This window comes from Heptranchias perlo, chromosome 7 (genome assembly GCF_035084215.1).
Source record: "Heptranchias perlo isolate sHepPer1 chromosome 7, sHepPer1.hap1, whole genome shotgun sequence".
In the NCBI taxonomy this organism is placed as follows: Eukaryota; Metazoa; Chordata; class Chondrichthyes; order Hexanchiformes; family Hexanchidae; genus Heptranchias; species Heptranchias perlo.
In genome coordinates, this window is record NC_090331.1 from 34,086,410 (window position 1) to 34,104,722 (window position 18,313).

General features: G+C 44.3%; 1 long non-coding RNA gene across 9 annotated transcripts in view; it reads right to left on the bottom strand.

Moving 5' to 3' along the window:
* LOC137323601 (uncharacterized) overlaps nt 1-18,313 on the bottom strand; it is a 138,782-nt gene that overhangs the window by 30,419 nt on the left and 90,050 nt on the right. For 4 of the 9 annotated variants that reach the window (XR_010963404.1, XR_010963405.1, XR_010963403.1 and 1 more), the window contains 3 exons: nt 10,301-10,391; nt 2,718-2,939; nt 1,330-1,420 (listed from right to left, as the gene is read on the bottom strand). This is a non-coding gene — a long non-coding RNA (uncharacterized lncRNA). Of the gene's footprint in view, nt 1-1,315; nt 1,421-2,717; nt 2,943-10,250; nt 10,392-18,313 lie in introns of all 9 variants that reach the window. The other 5 variants (XR_010963407.1, XR_010963410.1, XR_010963411.1 and 2 more) reach the window with 5 other exon arrangements.

The following is an 18,313-nucleotide window of genomic DNA, read 5'->3' on the forward strand; positions in this document are numbered from 1 at the left end:
ATCTGGTACCAGTTCACTTTGCAAGCAAAAGAATTCGGTTTAATCTTAAATAGAAAATTATAATTTCAAACAAAAAACTATCCCTGTAAAAGCAGACTAGATGAACTATACTGACAACCTGTTAATCAAAAGGGGGAATTTTAACCCCCCTAGGATGGGCGGGAGAGAAGCAGAGGGGGTTCAATTCTTAAAAATGTGAAACCCAACCCCAATTCGCCCCAAACGTACCTACGCTGTTTAACCGGGGCGGGCGAGTAACCTGATCTCGAGAGGTGGGTCAGTAATTTAAACATGTTAATGAGGTTACGTGCCTCAGATTTTAGCAGCCATTTAGATTTAACGGCTCAGGAAACCCGACAGCTGAAGGGAGGCAAGAACGGTCGGATCCAGCAGGTAAGTGTTATTCCAGCACTACTTGTGGGCCAGGAGGTGAAGGAGTGCGTCCCCCCGACCCCCCCAAGCAAATCTGCCATGATCGGCCTCCTGCCCCACGATCTTCCCCCCCACCCCGGTGATCTCCAGGCTGAACACCACCACCCCCCACCCCGGGCGATTTCCAGGCCGGCCTGCAAACTCCTCCACCAGCAACCGCCCCCCCAAACCCCACAATCTCTTCCTTCCTCTCAATCTGGCTGGCTGTGGACCAGAAAATGGAGAAAAAAAAAATTCAAATGAGGTCCTGCCGTTAAATTCAGAAGGACCTCCGCATTCCCCATATTTCCGGGTTTCCCAGCCGCTACAAATCACCCCTGTTGTCTCCCCGTAAATATCGGGGTCAAAGTCCCTTTTTGCTTGAAAAGATTCAAATTATTCAATTTGAATTAAGCAACTTAAATAAAACAACACAGGAGGTACTTTGTGATTGAAAATAATTAGATTCATTGGATAATTCAAATGAAGCAACTTAAAATTAATCTGACCATGTCAGCTCCCCTCTCCATACGATGTTGCTGGTGTTTCCGTGGTACTGAAATCTGGCATTTTCACCTGTGTTGCACACCATTTTAGCAGACAACCAATAAGCAGTAACCAAGGAAGCAAAGCACATACAAAGATCAAACTCTGCTTTTCATTTTGCCATTTTGTCAACAAACGCACAAAAAGGTTAAAGTACACATGCTACGCCATGCAAGTATGAGTATTGAGATCACATGCCTAATGACAGTGTCTTTTACTCATTTTTTTATTTACTAGTCCAAAATTCAATTAGCCACACGTGGCTAGTGGTTAACGTATTGGACAACCCTGCTCAAATACTAAAGACTATGTCAAGCCCCACCTGTATTGTTCCAAAACTGTTGCCCTTTTCCTTTACCTGAAGATTCTCACCTCAGAATCAATAGCTGTAAACTGAAGTTTTCTTCCAAGAACAACTCTACTGCATCACATTGATTTCTTCCATCCACTTCAATAAGTTTCCCTATGAAACAAAGCACAAACCACTATGAAGCCTTAAAAAAAAATCAACTACACTAAAGTTGACCCATGCTTACAATATAAACAGACGAGGAAATATTATGGTTTTATTCTGCTGGTGATGCTACTTTTCATAAGTTCCTCACAATTTCATTGTTCATGAATAATAAGATAAATCCTGATTACAATCACACAAAAAAAAAAAATTTCTCCAGTGTACATTGTTTCACACAAGTTTGCCAATGCAATATTTCTGTTATCTTACTCACAAAAGCGTTATTGGTCTTTACAAATTGTGCAAAATCATGCAAAGTCCTGTCACTCGACTTCCAAAATATGCTTTAATTTACCTATGAGCACTATAATTTTAAAATCTGATTTGACGTCTGGTCCTTATGTGTCACAACTTCATAAGTATGTTTCTGAAGGTTTCTGAAGAATACTTTTAGTGAAATTATAAGAATGTTCCAAAGGAATGTTTACGATATCACAATTTAACATCCAGGCTTGGGCTGATAAGTGGCAAGTAACATTCGCGCCAGACAAGTGCCAGGCAATGACCATCTCCAACAAGAGAGAGCCTAACCACCTCCCCTTGACATTCAACGGCATTACCATTGCCGAATCCGCCACTATCAACATCCTGGGGGTCACCATTGACCAGAAACTTAACTGGACCAGCCATATAAATACTGTGGCTAAAAGAGCCACAGTATTTATATGGCTGGGTATTCTGCGGCGAGTGACTCACCTCCTGACTCCCCAAAGCCTTTCCACCATCTACAAGGCACAAGTCAGGAGTGTGATGGAATACTCTCCACTTGCCTGGATGAGTGCAGCTCCAACAACACTCAAGAAGCTCGACACCATACAGGACAAAGCAGCCCGCTTGATTGGCACCCCATCCACCACCCTAAACATTCACTCCCTTCACCACAAGCACACTGTGGCTTGTAGCGGGGGGGGGGAGGTGGTGTGTGTCAGCTTCACCTCTGACTTCTGAGCGGACCGAATCGCTCCCACTCCCTAGGTTCTAGACCTTGGACTTATTTGGGGGTTGTGACAAAGTGCAGCAGACAACTGGTTTTGGTACAAGAAAAGAAACTGGGTTTATTGAAGTCACAAATGAACTTATAAAATTAGGATAACACTGAGATTATACAGACATACAAAGTACACTTAGTTAAGAATGGGGAACACACAGCATAACGAGGGAAAATCACCCTACTAATCCCCTTACCCTTGTCCCACCCCCAAAACCTAACTAAATTGAACTAGGAGAGGTCAGGGATCATGCTCACCAAACCAGGGTCCCTTGACAGTTCGAAATCCAGCCAGGTAAGCCGGTTGCAGTATTGGGCTACGCTCTTTGTGTCCTCTGGGCCCTGCCATCCCCACGTGGTCCTGGTCTGTGGAATCTGCGAAGGTTCTTCAGTTGGATAGAGTCTGTTGGTGCGGTAAGGCGCAGTTGTGGGTGGGCGATCTTCGTGGAGGGCTGCAGTTGCCTTGTTGCTGCTCCAAAACTGCTGTTTTAAAACTGAACTGCTTAGAACAAAATTGTACCTGCCTCTACTACTGCCTCTGGCAGCTCGTTCCAGACACTCACCACCCTTTGAGTGAAAAAATTGCCCCTCTGGACCCTTTTGTATCTCTCCCCTCTCACCTTAAATCTATGCCCCCTCGTTATAGACTCCCCTACCTTTGGGAAAAGATTTTGACTATCTACCTTATCTATGCCCCTCATTATTTTATAGACTTCTATAAGATCACCCCTAAACCTCCTACTCTCCAGGGAAAAAAGTCTCAGTCTATCCAACCTCTCCCTATAAGTCGAACCATCAAGTCCCGGTAGCATCCTAGTAAATCTTTTCTGCACTCTTTCTAGTTTAATAATATCCTTTCTATAATAGGGTGACCAGAACTGTACACAGTATTCCAAGTGTGGCCTTACTAATGTCTTGTACAACTTCAACAAGACATCCCAACTCCTGCATTCAATGTTCTGACCAATGAAACCAAGCATGCTGAATGCCTTCTTCACCACCCTATCCACCTGTGACTCCACTTTCAAGGAGCTATGAACCTGTACTCCTAGATCTCTTTGTTCTATAACTCTCCCCAACGCCCTACCATTAACGGAGTAGGTCCTGGCCCGATTCGATCTACCAAAATGCATCACCTCACATTTATCTAAATTAAACTCCATCTGCCATTCATCGGCCCACTGGCCCAATTTATCAAGATCCCGTTGCAATCCTCGATAACCTTCTTCACTGTCCATAATGCCACCAATCTTGGTGTCATCTGCAAACTTACTAACCATGCCTCCTAAATTCTCATCCAAATCATTAATATAAATAACAAATAACAGCGGAACCAGCACCGATCCCTGAGGCACACCGCTGGTCACAGGCCTCCAGTTTGAAAAACAACCCTCTACAACCACCCTCTGTCTTCTGCCGTCAATCCAATTTTGTATCCAATTGGCTACCTCACCTTGGATCCCGTGAGATTTAACCTTATGTAACAACCTACCATGCGGTACCTTGTCAAAGGCTTTGCTAAAGTCCATGTAGACCACGTCTACTGCACGGCCCTCATCTATCTTCTTGGTTACCCCTTCAAAAAACTCAATCAAATTCGTGAGACATGATTTTTCTCTCACAAAACCATGCTGACTGTTCCTATTCAGTCCCTGCCTCTCCAAATGCCTGTAGATCCTATCTCTCAGAATACCCTCTAACAACTTACCCACTACAGATGTCAGGCTCACTGGTCTGTAGTTCCCAGGCTTTTCCCTGCCGCCCTTCTTAAACAAAGGCACAACATTTGCTACCCTCCAATCTTCAGGCACCTCACCTGTAGCTGTCGATGATTCAAATATCTCTGCTAGGGGACCCGCAATTTCCTCCCTAACCTCCCATTTACATTTCATCAGGTCCCGGAGATTTATCTACCTTGATGCACGTTAAGACTTCCAGCACCTCCCTCTCTGTAATATGTACACTCCTCAAGACATCATTATTTATTTCCCCAAGTTCCCTAACATCCATGCCTTTCTCAACCGTAAATACCAATGTGAAATATTAATTTAGGATCTCACCCATCTCTTGTGGTTCCGCACATAGATGACCTTGTTGATCCTTAAGAGGCCCTACTCTCTCCCTAGATACTCTTTTGCCCTTTATGTATTTGTAGAAGCTCTTTGGATTCTCCTTTGCCTTATCTGCCAAAGCAATCTCATGTCCCCTTTTTGCCCTCCTGATTTCTCTCTTAACTCTACTCCGGCAATCTCTATACTCTTCAAGGGATCCACTTGATGCCAGCTGCCTATGCATGTCATATGCCTCCTTCTTCTTTTTGACTAGGGCCTCAATCTCCCGAGTCATCCAAGGTTCCCTACTTCTACCAGCCTTGCCCTTCACTTTATAAAGAATGTGCTTACCCTGAATCCTGGTTAACACACTTTTGAAAGCCTCCCACTTACCATACGTCCCTTTGCCTGCCAACAGACTCTCCCAATCAACTTCTGAAAGTTCCTGTCTAATACCATCAAAATTGGCCTTTCCCCAATTTAGAATTTTAACTTTTGGGCCAGACCTATCCTTCTCCATAGCTATCTTAAAACTAATGGAATTATGATCACTGGTCCCAAAGTGATCCCTCACTAACACTTCTGTCACCTGCCCTTCCTTATTTCCCAAGAGGAGGTCAAGTTTTGCCCCCTCTCTAGTCGGGCCATCCACATATTGAATGAGAAATTCCTCCTGAATACACTCAACAAATTTCTCTCCATCCAAGCCCCAAATGCTATGGCTGTCCCAGTCAATGTTGGGAAAGTTAAAGTCCCCTACTATTACCACCCTATTTTTCTTGCAGCTGTCTGTAATCTCCTTACATATTTGCTCCTCAATTTCCCATTGACTATTTGGGGGTCTGTAGTACAATCCTATCAAAGTGATCTCTCCCTTCTTATTTTTCAGTTCTACCCATATAGACTCAGTGGGCGAACCCTCGGATATATCCCCTCTCACTACTGCCGTGATGTTCTCCCTAATCAAGAACGCAACTCCCCCTCCTCTCTTACCTCCTGCTCTATCTTTCCTATAGCATCTGTACCCTGGAACATTGAGCTGCCAGTCCTGCCCCTCCCTTAGCCATGTTTCAGTAATAGCTATAACATCCCAGTCCCATGTACCCATCCATGCCCTGAGTTCATCTGCCTTGCCCATCATACTTCTTGCATTGAAATAAATGCAGTTTAATCTAGACTTCCCTTGGTCTTTACCCTGCTTTCTCAGACCATCTGTCCAGTCATGTTTTGTACACTCTCCCTTACTGCCTTTTGTTTCTGTCACCACTTTATTTCCCACTGACTTCCTGCATCGGTTCCCATCCCCCTGCCACATTAGTTTAAACCCTCCCCAACAGCACTAGCAAACACTCCCCCTGGGACATTGGTTCCAGTCCTGCCCAGATGCAGACCGTCCAATTTGTACTGGTCCCACCTCCCCCAGAACCGGTTCCAATGGCCCAGGAATTTGAATCCCTCCCTCTTGCACCATCTCTCAAGCCACGTATTCATCCTACCTATCCTGTCATTCCTACTCTGACTTGCCCGTGGCAATGGTAGCAATCCTGAGATTACTACCTTTGAGGTCCTACTTTTTAGTTTAACTCCTAATTCCCTAAATTCAGCTTGTAGGACCTCATCTCGTTTTTTACCTATATCGTTGGTACCTATATGTACCACGACAACTGGCTGTTCACCCTCCCCCTCCAGAATGTCCTGCAGCCGCTCCGAGACATCCCTGACCCTTGCACCAGGGAGGCAACATACCATCCTGGAGTCTCGGTTGCGTCCGCAGAAACGCCTGTCTATTCCCCTTACAATCGAGTCCCCTATCACTATAGCTCTGCCACTCTTTTTCCTGCCCTCCTGTGCAGCAGAGCCAGCCACGGTGCCATGAACCTGGCCGCTGCCACCTTCCCCTGGTGAGCCATCTCCCACAACAGTATCCAAAACGGTATACCTGTTTTGGAGGGAGATGACCGCAGGGGACCCCTGCACTGCCTTCCTACTCTTCCTCTGTCTGTTGGTCACCCATTCACTATCTCCCTTAGTAATTTTTATCTGTGGTGTGACCAACTCACTGAACGTGCTATCCACGACTTCCTCAGCATCGCGGATGCTCCAAAGTGAGTCCATCCGCAGCTCCAGAGCCGTCAAGTGGTCAAACAGTAGCTGCAGCTGGACACACTTCCCGCAGGTGAAGGAACCAGGGACACAGGAAGGATCCCTGAATTCCCACATCCCACAAGAGGAACATGACATGGCTCTGGGATCTCCTGCCATGACTTAACCCTTAAGTTAGCTTAACACAACTACAATGTCAAGAGAAAAAAAAAGGAAAGAAAAACTACTCACCAGTCACCAGCCAAAAGTACTCACCAGTCACCAGCCAATCACTTACCTGTTGGCTGTGACTTCGTGGCTGCAGTAGCTCGATCCTCCTCCTAAACAATTTCTCTTAACAGGGCCTGGTATAGCTGTTCTGTCTCCTTGGGGCACCACTCAGGTAAGTGTACCTCTGTGAGGTTTAGAATCACGGAAGCTACCGCGTAGTGTACCCCCTTGTATAGCACCTTTTCGGTCGGCACTAGTACCAGCCCATTCCCTGTTCCCTTGGTGGTGGCAGGGCACTTCTCCATACGTGTCCTTACTGTCGGAGCCGTGGGCAGGGCCTTTCGGGCGCGTGCCATGAGTTCAGTGGCCTTAACGAGGCTGGGGAGGATGGGGTTATGCAAGTGTGTAGGTGGGAATCCCATTCCACCCCTTCCCCTTGTCCAGCTATGCTGCGGAAAAGATAATGGATACGCCCATGGGGCAGGTCTTCCGCGACCCCCACATGCAGACATAGATTCCCTGTTCCGATTTCCACCACTTGTCCCAGCACACGCTTACCCCCCATGGTTCCCTGTAATGGTCCGATGGGTGTCGTTCCCCAGTCGCTCCCAGTCAGCTGTACGGTTCCCCCATGTCTCTGCTCAGCTTCCTGAGCCACCACCACCTTCCCAGGGGAATCTGTCCTCTGCAGGTCAGGCACACGCATTTCCCCTCAGTGACCCCGACCTGTGTGGCCACAACCTGTATGCTGGGGCAGGGGAGGGAGGCCTCCCCGTAGGTGAACCCGGTCTGACTGGAGTATCGGGTGGAGTTAGATCCCAGCCACCCTGGCCATCTTCCCCCATGGGAATAGGTGGTGATCTCCTCCACGTTACCTTCGCTGCCCCCCGCAGTCACAACCGGTGCTCTCTCCCCTGAGCACCCAAAAATGTGGGAGTCCTCCACGTCACCTCGTCTCCCAGCGGCCATTCCTATCAGGGCGAGTAGGAGTATGCCCCCCATCCTATCGAAATCTCTTCTGTAGGGAGACATTAGAGCATATAGCCAGGTCCCGAACAGATTCGCTGGCTTGGGTAAAGCATAGTCGAGTCTTGCGACCTCGACTCAATACAAACATTCTTAAACAATAATACTTAAACTACCAACCACCTTATTTAAAATTTAACTAAAACACCCAAACTTAACAATCTCAAAATTAAATAACAGAAGCTATGTACATCCGCTGCCCGTCCCCAGGCGGCCAGGCTAATCCCTGTTCGGGCTACAGCACATTACTCCCTTCGGTGTGGCCGCCCTGTCCTGTACCTTTGGTCCCTCGCAGCCTGCGGCTGCTGGCTGGGGACCTCTGTCCTCAGATCGATCCCTGACTTGAGGGGCTGCCCTTTTAAACTGGGGAGCCGGTGACCACGGTTTCTTTGGCCATGGCATTCGTGGGGGCCTTCTAGGGACTCTGGCTGGTCGAGGTTTTCTGGCTGGTGAGTCTTTAACTCGAGCCACTGTCCCCTCTTGTGCGGTCTGTGGAATCTCCACTGCCGCTGGCTGGGGATTTCTATCCTCTGGCTGTATCTCTTCTAAACGTGTGTCAGGGGCAGGTAACTCTCTGCCCTCAGGTCCCACCTCGTCTGAGTCCCAGATGAGCGAGGGAGTGTCCCAAACGGTGGGTGGGATGGCCCTTCCCTTAAAACAAGCCACTGCACCCGCTTGTGCAGTCTGTGAGTTTGCTCCTGCTGCAGGCTGAGGATTTTTATCCTCAGGCCTTGCGCCAACTGGCTGTTCCCTTCTCTTGGATTTAAACAACTTACATTGGTTAATGTGGAACCATTTGGTGCGCCTAGGCAGCTTTATGGCGTATACCGTGGGACTTGCCTTATCTACAATGCTGTAGTGCCCCATGTATAATGGTTCTAGACTGCCTACCCGAGCAAAATTCCTAACTATAACCTGATCCCCTATCTCCTACTCGTGGTGCGTACGGGGTTCTAACAGCAGTCGGTTACTCCGATGCTGTTTTCCCATGTTGCTAGCAGCCTGCCAGTGAACCTGTTTAAGGTGTTCAAACAGATTCCTGACAAAGCTGTCCCGGTTCACCTCTCTGAGCTGACCCTCCGTGAGCACCGGGGCTAGCACATGGGTGGGGGTCCGAATAACCCTACCAGTCATGAGCTCGTGTGGGGAATACCACTGGCTGGCTCGGATCCCCATTAGGACCAACGTTAAGACTTCTACCCACTTCCTAGGTGAGTCTACCGTCTCTTTCCTCAGCCTTTCTTTCAAGGTTCTGTTCATCCTCTCTACAATCCCTGAGGACTGTGGGTTGTGTGCAAATTGCCATTTCCCCTCTATGCCAAGTACCATAAGGGTATTCTGCATGACCTGCCCGGTAAAGTGGCTCCCTTGGTCGGACTCCACGTACTGTGGTAGCCCCCATCGTGAGAACACCTCCCTGACCAGGATCCTGGCTGTACTCATAGCCGTGGCTGTTCGACAGGGGAAGGCTTCTACCCACTTTGTGAACACATCCACCAGGACTAGGCAGTACTTATAGCCTCCCTGGGCGGTGGGTAGGGGCCCGATGTAGTCGACCTGGATCGACTGCCATGGTCCCTCTACCCTCCTGATGTGTCCCATAGGTACTTTCCTTTTGTGGGGGTCAGGGTTGTTAGCAGCACACACCAGACAGCTGGCACAGAACTCGCAGACATCTTCCCTGAGTCCTGGCCACCATCCTGCCTGTTCCACCCGCTGCCAGGTGGTCTCAGGCCCGGGTTGCCCCGCTCCTGGACCCTCATGGGCCAGTTGAAGGAATTCCCTCCTGTGCTGCTGCGGTACTACCCATTGCTCTCCCTTAAACAGCATGCCCTCCTTTACAGAGAGGGCTGCTGTGCTGTAAGGGCCCTCTACCCTTTTCCCTTCTGCCACTGCACTGAGGACTGCCTTGAGGACGGGGTCTTGGGTTTGGTCCGTCTGAAGGTCCGGGGTTAAAGCTACCCCTGCACTCCCCTGTGTCCCATTCCTACCCGTGACTGCTGCAATAGGACGGGACCCAAATGGGTCCCAGAAAGTGCCTGTGCGGGCACCCTCCTTAGCTAGCACATCGGCCTGCCGGTTGCCCTCACTCCAAGGTTCTGCGGAGGAATGGGCTTTCACCTTATGGATGAAAACCTCCCCTTCCTCCCCCACTGCTGCTAAGATTTTCTCCAACAAGGGTTTCACTGTGAGGGGTCTCCCGTCAGCGGAGGTGTATCCGCGGCGGGACCAGATGGCCAGGTACTCCATGCAAGTATGAGTATTGAGATCACATGCCTAATGACAGTGTCTTTTACTCATTTTTTTATTTACTAGTCCAAAATTCAATTAGCCACACGTGGCTAGTGGTTAACGTATTGGACAACCCTGCTCAAATACTAAAGACTATGTCAAGCCCCACCTGTATTGTTCCAAAACTGTTGCCCTTCTCCTTTACCTGAAGATTCTCACCTCAGAATCAATAGCTGTAAACTGAAGTTTTCTTCCAAGAACAACTCTACTGCATCACATTGATTTCTTCCATCCACTTCAATAAGTTTCCCTATGAAACAAAGCACAAACCACTATGAAGCCTTAAAAAAAATCAACTACACTAAAGTTGACCCATGCTTACAATATAAACAGACGAGGAAATATTATGGTTTTATTCTGCTGGTGATGCTACTTTTCATAAGTTCCTCACAATTTCATTGTTCATGAATAATAAGATAAATCCTGATTACAATCACAAAAAAAAAATTCTCCAGTGTACATTGTTTCACACAAGTTTGCCAATGCAATATTTCTGTTATCTTACTCACAAAAGCGTTATTGGTCTTTACAAATTGTGCAAAATCATGCAAAGTCCTGTCACTCGACTTCCAAAATATGCTTTAATTTACCTATGAGCACTATAATTTTAAAATCTGATTTGATGTCTGGTCCTTATATGTCACAACTTCATAAGTATGTTTCTGAAGGTTTCTGAAGAATACTTTTAGTGAAATTATAAGCATGTTCCAAAGGAATGTTTATGATATCACAATTTAACATCCAGGCTTGGGCTGATAAGTGGCAAGTAACATTCGCGCCAGACAAGTGCCAGGCAATGACCATCTCCAACAAGAGAGAGCCTAACCACCTCCCCTTGACATTCAACGGCATTACCATTGCCGAATCCGCCACTATCAACATCCTGGGGGTCACCATTGACCAGAAACTTAACTGGACCAGCCATATAAATACTGTGGCTACAAGAGCAGGTCAGAGGCTGGGTATTCTGCAGCGAGTGACTCACCTCCTGACTCCCCAAAGCCTTTCCACCATCTACAAGACATAAGTCAGGAGTGTGATGGAATACTCTCCACTTGCCTGGATGAGTGCAGCTCCAACAACACTCAAGAAGCTCGACACCATACAGGACAAAGCAGCCCGCTTGATTGGCACCCCATCCACCACCCTAAACATTCACTCCCTTCACCACAAGCACACTGTGGCTGTAGTGTGTACCATCTACAGGATGCACTGCAGCAACTCGCCAAGGCTTCTTCAACAGCACCTCCCAAACTCGCGACCTCTACCACCTAGAAGGACAAGGGCAGCAGGCACATGGGAACAACACCACCTGCACGTTCCCCTCCAAGTCACACACCATCCCCACTTGGAAACATATCGTCGTTCCTTCATTGTCACTGGGTCAAAATCCTGGAACTCCCTTCCTAACAGCACTGTGGGAGAACCTTCACCACACGGACTGCAGCGGTTCAAGAAGGCGGCTCACCACCACCTTCTCAAGGGCAATTAGGGATGGGCAATAAATGCTGGCCTTGTCAGCGACACCCACATCCCATGAACGAATACAAAAAAAACAAGAAATAGCGCAGAGAGGAAATATTCAAAAATATATTTATAATGTTGCTACAAAGTGCAATCAGAGAAATTCTTACCTATAATGTGACTTTATCAAGTCAGCACGGCCTTGCTGATCCAGTCATCATAATTTGCAACTACATGAAGTACTATTTTTAAGAAAGTCTTAAGAAATCAGAATGTCTGGGTCACAACACATTAATATTTCGAAATATTAAAAAATTTGCAACACCTCATTGATTCAACAACAATAACAACTTGCATTTATATCATGCCTTTGATATAGAAAAACATCCCAAAGTGCTTCATAGAAGTGTTATCAAAAACTGGATGTCAAGCCAAAGGAGGAAACATTAGGAGGGATGGCCTAAAGATTAGTCAAGGAAGTGGGTTTTAAGGAGGTCTTAAAGGAGGAGAGGGAGGTGAGCGGCTGAGGGGTTTAGGGAGGGAGTTCCAGAGCGTAGGGCAGAGACAGCTGAAGGCGCAGCTGCCAATGGTGGGGTGAAGGGAGAGGAGGTGCACAAGCGGCCAAAGTCAGAGGAATAGAAATTTCGGGAGGGGTTGTAGGCCATGAAAAGAATTAAACATGAGGATGACAATATTAAAATTAAGGCATTGAGAAACAGCGAGCCAATGTAGTCAGCGAGCAGGGTGAAGGGCGAGCAGGATTTGTTGCAGGAAAGGATATATGCACCAGAGTTTTGGATGAGCAAAAATTTATGGAGGGTGGAGTCTGGTAAGCCAGTCAGGAGAGCATTGGAATAGTCAATCTGGAGGTGACACAGGCATGGTTTCTTTCAAATTATTAATTTCATGTTTCTTATGAAATTTAGTAGTAATCCATTATTTTTGCTATTATTTAATTAAGTATCTTACAAACTTTTGTTTCGCTATAATATTGGAAAAAGTACATAGGTAGACACCAGCTGGACCTAAACCAGCTTGATCAGATGAAGTATCAGAAAACGATTTAAGAAGTTGCATGGCCTTGTTTCCCGACTACACTTAGTCACTGCAGTATCGTTCATATTTTGTAGCTGAAGTTTTCCCTCACCTAAACCTTGTGCTCTGAGGTCTAACTGCCTCTAGTCTGGGGTTTGCAATCTATTATACTTTTTCTGATTATTGTCACCCTATGGATGTTGACCACTCCAATAGGTTAGTGTTGATTCTTTCCCTGATTACTGTATTGTACAAAGATATCTCCACCAAAAGCATGTAAACAAACTGAAAACTATTAGAGAATTCAGTCAGTGTTCTAAATCACTAACAGACCAGCTGTCCGCAACATGCGTTACAGTAGTACATTAAATATGGAATCTCAGTGCAAATTGATAAAACTCATTACCATTCCAACTCCATTACCTATTTTATTTCCAAACCCTAATGCTACAAGTACAGTGACAGAAATCTCAAATAAAGCCAGTTAATAAATTTATACCAAAGAACTTTCTCCCTATTTCAAAAAGGTTTCTGAAACTAATTTTGAAGAAAATATACCTTCACATAAGACAAGATGTCAGTCAGGCTCGGCTCAGTGGTAGTGCTTGCCTCTGAGTCAGAAGGTTGTGGGTTCAAGTTTCACTCCAGGGACTTGAGCACATAATCTAGCCTAACACTATATTATTGGACAGGATCAAGCTAAGTTGTGATTTTACCTCCCCTCAGTTGTCTTTTAATGTCTAGGATCACACAAGACGAATGGCCGCTATGCAAAGTATCAGAGAGTTACCTGTGTTCATGTATAATCAGGAATCAAAGCCTTTAGAAAAGGTGTAGAGAAAAATGGGGGGGGGGGGGGGGGGAAGTCATATGTATCAAAGTCTGTGTTTTGCAAATTGATAAGGTTAGATGGGATAAACCACAGAAAAATCTAAAAGATGAAATTAAATAACTCTAAACACAGGCTCCCTTTTTGAACAAACTCTCTCTTCAATTTTGTAAAGGTTTTAATCCATAAAACAGCTATTTCTACATAAATCTTCTAAAGAAAAATCTCAAGTTAAACTGTGTTCAAAAGCTGTACTGGAAGTCTGCAGAGGTCTTCAACTTGTTTAATAAGATAAGGTTAATCATTTAATCTACCACAAATCAGATTTACTTGCCATATTTGGTTAAGTAAAACTATGGACTATGTCATAGTCTAACAATTATTTTAAAGTACAAAGTTCATTGCTGCATCTATTAAAGTCTAATTATTAAATTTATTATTAAATTCGACGTGCCGCATGCACATAGGATTCAGCTGAAGTTATTAATATTCAAATATCTGTTCTACCATGCCTGAGCTCCAGGCTAGCAGAATATGTAATTATCTGCAGAGTTTACAATATATATGAAATATGAAAGATGCAAATCTCATACATACTCTATCTCCTATCTCTACCACAGGCACATGCCAGAAGAATATATAATACATTACAAAGTTTGAATTGCGTTTGAAATATGAACAATCTGGCACACCTCATATGAAGGGCACGACCTCTCTAACAAGCCAGCAGAATATAAATTCACTACAAGGTTATTATTGCATTTGAAATATGAACAATGTAGTTCTCATCCTATGAAGTGCACCATCTGTTCTGCAAGTACAGGTCACCAGAATATACAAGTTTACTACAAAGTTTATAATATATATTTGAAATATGGCCATGCTCTTCTCATGCAGTGGGCCGTGGAACATAAGTAAAAGTTAGTCCTGTCTCTTTCAAGATGCATAATAAGGATGAGTAAATAGGTCAGATTAAAAAGCAAGATCTTTTCTTCTGGGGATGTTTGATCCTGTCACTGGGAGTAAAATGGATAAAACTTCCATTCTCAGCAGTGTCATCCCTCACATTGATAACCCACACGTGCAAGTTAGGGATTTCCAGTCCCATCTCAGTGTAAAACCTTTTTCAGATTCACTAATGAAATTCAGGATAAAATTAGTATTCATCTCAGAGAAAATGTTTTTATTCCATTTACACTTAATTAGATTATTAATATAGAAGTCCTAAAAGATTTCTGCAAAATTACCTCTTTATTATTTATAATGCTGGTTCCAGCTTATAAATAATGTATATGGAGAGCTTGTGAACTTTCAAAATAAAGCTGAATATGAAGGTATGAAGGTTAGAAAATGCTATTGATTTTAGCAGCTTAAGATCTATGATTAGATCAAGCAAAGATATGAGAGATGAGAAAAACCTTTAAAGTAACTCTTAGAGATCCAAAATGACATTCTAAAAATCTCAGACTGGTACAAGTTTAATATAAGGTCCTATGGATAACTCTACTTCCTCCAAAGAACAGTATACTTTTTATAATACTGCAATTGGAAAGCATGCAAAACTTTTTTTTAGATAATGTTTTTACTTTTCAGTTTTCACTCAAATATTTCTCTCATGCTCAGCAACAAGGACCACTTCTGTAAATGAGCCCTTACTATCTATGAAATGAAGTGTGATATTACATGCACACTATCTGGTATTGTAATATTTCCCAGGGGTTAAACAGAAATCCTTGTTCCTGTAATTTGCCTCCTTGGGGTCGCCTAAGCTTTGGAAAGTGGTAGAATAAACACTGCCTTAGATCATGGTTTAGTTAATAAGCTACAGAACAACTCTATTCAAAATAATGTCTCGCCTGAGTCAGGAGGTCGTGGGTTCAAGTCCCACTCCAGAGACATGAGCACAAAATCTAGGCTGACACTCCAGTGCAGCACTGAGGGAGTGCTGCATTGTTGGAGGTGCCGTCTTTCGGATGAGACGTTAAACAGAGGCCCCGTCTGCCCTCTCAGGTGGACGTGAAAGATCCCACGGCACTATTTCGAAGAAGAGCAGGGTAGTTATCCCTGGTTTCCTGGTCAATATTTATCCCTCAACCAACATAAAAACAAATTATCTGGTCATTATCACATTGCTGTTTGTGGGACCTTGCTGTGTGCAAATTGGCTGCCACGTTTCCTACATTACAACAGTATTTACACTTCAAAAATACTTCAATGGCTGTAAAGTGCTTTGGGATGTCCTGAGGTCATGAAAAGCGCTATATACATGCATGTCTGTCTTTCATTCTTTTATAAGCTGTAGCAATAGACAATGTAGTAGAACTTTACCTATACCTGCTCCATATAAAAATTACAGTGCAACCTTTTGCTCATTCCCTCAGCAATACTGGACTTGGATCACCATCCATAACACAACTTATATGTGAGGTTATGTCAGAAGCATAGCGTTTCCAGTCCTATCTCGATGGCCTCAGAAAAAGAACTGCCGCAAGGCTATCTGAGATATTCATCATCTTTGAGGTTCAACCAGGAACAAAAGAAATCAAATTATATCTTTCAAAATCAAATAAAGTTGTCAATCATAAATAGAATTAGAGATGTAGAGAATGTTGGCAGTAACAGGGCCTATACCTAATTGGTGTCGTACAAAAATCCAGTTGTCACCTGGCTACAACCTCCATTTGATTTGAGTGGCCACTCACAGAACAAAGCAAGCAGTTAACAGGAAGTAATTCTGGTGAGAGCGACGCAAGCAGCGTTGCCATTAACAAGTAATAACACTTCACAGCCGATTTGCCTCAAGCCAGCCAGTTTGTCCGTGCAGGTGAATAAGCTGCCAAAATGAAATACCATCTCTCATATTGGTTTATTTCTTTAAGCAAAACAGCTTTTAACCACAAAACTACTGTAAAGAAAAGACAGAACAAAAAATAACTACAGACAAAATACTCCATATTGTGTCAGTGTTATAATCAAGCAGTACTATACTTTGTAAGTGTTAGATACAAAAAGGCAAAGATACACATACAGATAATAAGAATGGCACCCAAACTATATGGAGATTCTGCAATAAACTAGATCAATTGTTAAACCAAATTGAGGCAAAACTGTAGATGACAACATTTCTGACTTTAAGGGAGGGCAGATACAAACAGGATATCAGTCATGTCTTTATAATAATAATCTATTTCCAACTATTTCCCCTTAGGCATTCTAGTTTATAATGATTAACTAACTCTTTTACAACACCACAGATTCACCTCAGATTCAGCACATACGTACCTACCTCCCAGACTGGCAAATTCAGATACTCAACGAACAAAACTAACTGTTTCAATTTGGGTCCAGAATCCGGATTGCACTGATTCATAGTATTTCAAGGGATGGCTCCTGGTCTGTATTTAAGCTGGAAAGAACGCAATTGAAAGGAAATGGAGAGGAACTGATTTGCTAATTCATATAAATGGGAATCAATTGTATATTAACGATATCATGCATAACAGACAAATACAATGGATGATTAGGTTGCAGCTATAATTACTACAAGAATGACTAAATCAGCGTGCTGAAGTCCTTCCTCTCCAGGTGCCCTTTACAACAGGAGAATAATAAACAGAACAGAACAGCACATCAGGCTGCACAGGAAAATTAAAATTAACATTTCTATTTGCAAGTTGGCCCCTGTGATTTTCTTCCTTCCTAAATAATTAATCCTCAATACATTAGTAAGAAGAATGATCATACAAACGGAAGGAGGCCAACACCTACTGGTTCCACAATATTTTAAGATTATTATAAGGTTATATGGACATCAAAACAAATGAATGAGGTTACGGTTGTATAACTTTGCACCTGCCTAAGCAGACAACTGAATCTTTTCATAAAACATGGTGCCTTTGGGAGACCTCCACATGATAGGGATGCAGATCCAAACAATCATAAGCATTAATCGTGGAAGTTTACAGGTACAATCTGTCAAACTGTCTCCAAGGGGACAGCATGGAGGCAATGAAGAAGCGCACAGGAATTCCTTTGCCTCTAAATTCAGTTAATCATCCCTGAGATCTGTTCCCAGAAGGGAATAATCTTGAGGCAGGTTCAGAATGAATGATAGAAGGATCAACATTCACTGCATGCTTTCCAATAGTCACGGGAAGATGTTCCTATATATGCTTTAATACAGACAGTATATCATTGAACCTATGCAGAATTTCTAAATTGTGTATCTTTTATTTTGTTGCAAAGGGAGACCAGTTGTATATCTTCGATCATCCTGCATCAGTGACCTTTCGGCTCCCTCAGTGACAGGGTAAAAATGCACTACGTTGGTGTACACAGACCAGGAAGATCCCAAGTTCAAACCCTGTTCTGTGCTGAACCTCAGCTGATGTGGCAGCATGTAGCAAATGTCTTCGATCACTGGGAAAGGCCAAGTTTCAACATGCAAAATTTGCTTGTCCTGATCATGCGAGCATTATCATAGAATCATAGAAACGTTACAGCACGGAAGGAGGCCATTAGGCCCATCGAGTCCGTGCAGTTCCATGCAACAGCAAACCAACTAGTCCCACTCTCCTGCCCTATCCCCGTGGCCCTGCAAATTTTTACTTTTCAAGTACTTATCCAGTTCCGTGTTGAAAGCCACGATTGAATCTGCTTCCACCACCGCACCTGGCAGTGCATTCCAGATCCTAACCACTTAGAATCATAGAATCATAGAAGTTTACAACATGGAAACAGGCCCTTCGGCCCAACATGTCCATGTCGCCCAGTTTATACCACTAAGCTAGTCCCAATTGCCTGCACTTGGCCCATATCCCTCTATACCCATCTTACCCATGTAA